At 51.0% G+C, this 2,500-nt stretch overlaps 1 pseudogene across 1 annotated transcript in view; it reads left to right on the top strand.

Annotated features, from left to right (window-relative positions):
• The window catches only part of LOC139909341 (host cell factor 1-like), a 41,184-nt pseudogene that overhangs the window by 10,443 nt on the left and 28,241 nt on the right, over nt 1-2,500 (top strand). The window lies entirely within an intron of this gene.

Raw genomic sequence — 2,500 nt, 5'->3', positions numbered from 1 at the left:
CTGCGCACGACGTCCGGACAGAGATCTTCAACGTCTCCCTGAGCCAGGTGATCGTCGCTGTGCTTCAAAACTGCCGACGTCACACCAGTGCAGAAGAAGACAGCTGTGTTCTGTCTCTATGACTACCGCCCCGTGGGACTCACACCCGCCATAACACTTAACGCTTTGAGCGGATAGTCATGGGTCACATCAAATCCAGTCTCCCTGCCTCTTTAGACCCCTTCCAGTTCGCCTACCGGTCTAACCGGTCCACGGACGGTGCCACACGGTCTCCCTTTCTCTGCACAGCACCCTGTCACACCTGGACAAATAAGACACCTACCGTATTTCCTCTAATAGTGGCCCGGGCCGTTATTTACCTCAACTGCAGAGGGTACCAGGCCTTTATTGGAAGCAGGCTTATATTAGAGACAGGCCTTTATTTCTAATTCCCTCTGTTTGATAAGTATATTTGCTAGGGCTGCACAATATATCGATTCAGCATCGTCATCGCGATGTGCACATGCGCAATAGTCACATCGCAGGACGTGCAATGTCAAGTAAGGCAAATTAACTCAAACACGTCATGCTACAACTTTTTTGCTGCTTGATACAAAAGGAAAACTCACGCGGTTCTCATTTTCCATGACTAAACTACAAGAGAAGTCTGTCTGATATAACATCATTTACTCCGATTTAAGGGTTTGTTGTAAGAGTAGCGTATGTTACCTTCCAGCTTTCGCGGCTCCGAACCGTAGTTGGGAAGCCTCTGGTGTTGTGCTAGCCTACTTTAGCTTAGCCTGGCTCGTAGCTGGTAACAAGCTTTTTACTCAGAGTCCGGACCGACTCTGCAGTGGAGAACTGAACTTTATTTCTGTACAGAGCGAACATAATGCACGGCCTCTCGGTGACGCTCTAAGCTCTTTTCCCGCTAACTATGCTAACTTTACTCACTTAGCATCCTGCAACTCACTCTGGCTGCGGCTAAAAACAAAAACACACTCACTTCCTGCTACGTCACCCGCAGGTTACCCACAAGGCCACCTTCTTAAAGGGGCAAGGCTTGATAGAGCTATTCAAGTCATTTGGTGAAAATTCCTGTATTTTTTCATATCGAAATATATATTGCAGAAAAAAAAAATATTGCAATGTCAGTTTTTTCCAATATCGTGCAGCCCTAATATTTGCTCATATTTTAGTACGAAGCCTCCTTGTTTTCTGATCTGCTTCTGTTGGGGTTCGTTAGGTAGACGTTTTTTTGTTACTGCGATGCATTACGATAATTACGGTAATCGACGACGGCACGCTCCAGAGACGAGCCGTCTTGTGGCTAACTGAAGCTAAAGTAGAATCTATACAGTTATATCATATCGCCGTTTATTTCGATGCATATGCGCGAGCTCAGTCCACCTGACAGCCCTCTGTTCTGTCGGCGGAGAGAGAGACACAGACAAGCATGGAGGTTTTGGCGCGCCGAGGGCCGACGCTTCCCGGAGTTTCCCGGGGGCACGGTTCCGGCCGGTGCCGATAGCTGGGCGCCGATTTGTTCCCGGTGATCCGGCCGAGATTTTGGCGGGGGTCCCGACGCCGATGCGTCACCGGGCGTCCGGGGCTCGGATCGGGAGGATCAATGCGGGCGGTGGGCGCGGTGGAGAGGACAGCGGCGGAGAGAGGAGACGGACACGGTCCAGCCATGTACTGGTTTTGACCTAGTCTTGTTTCCTTTGTGTTTTTCCCCCGGCCTGTATTTGGGGCCGGCCTTTATTTGTTCGTGTCGACCACGGCCCCGGCCGTTATCGGAGACCCGGCTTTTAATTGACTACCGGCCACTATTAGAGGAAATACGGTATGTTAGGATGCTGTTCATTGATTTCATTTCAGCATTTAACAGTTATTCAACAGAAGCTGATAGGGAAGCTTCCCAGCTGGCCTCAACACCTCACTGTGCAACTGGATTCTGGACTTTCTGACTGGAAGACCAGTCGGTCAGAGTCGGAAACAACATCTCCAGCACCGTCAAACCGAGGGCCGAGTGCTCAGTCTGCTGTTCACACTGCTGACGCATGACGGTCCAGCCAGATCCAGCCAGATCCAGTTCTCATCACATCCTGAAGCTGACGCCGCCGCAGTGGGCCTCAACAGTGTGATGATGAAACCTCATACACAGTAGAGCTGGAGCAGCTAGTGGACTGCTGCAAGGAAAACAACTTCTCTCTTAATGTGAGTACAATGAAAGAGATGCCGATGGAGGTCAGGAAGCCCGTCCTGACCGCAGCCCGCCGCATGTCAGCGGCTCCATCCTGAAAGAGTCGGAGCGCCAAGTGTCTTGGTGTGCATCTCACAGACTTTACCTGGATCCGTAATTCCACCTCCTAGTCAAGAAAGGTGAGCAGCGTGCCCACTGAGGGGGGCGAGACTCCCACCCCCCATCCTGACTACATTCTACAGGGGCTTCATTGAGAGCCAACTGACTCACTGCATCACTGTGTGGTACAGGACCTGCAACCATCTAGACCAGTCC

The sequence above is a fragment of the Centroberyx gerrardi genome, chromosome 14 (assembly GCF_048128805.1).
Source record: "Centroberyx gerrardi isolate f3 chromosome 14, fCenGer3.hap1.cur.20231027, whole genome shotgun sequence".
Lineage (NCBI taxonomy): Eukaryota > Metazoa > Chordata > Actinopteri > Beryciformes > Berycidae > Centroberyx > Centroberyx gerrardi.
Note: the sequence above shows the minus strand (reverse complement) of the source record. Positions and strands in the feature narration are given on the sequence as shown.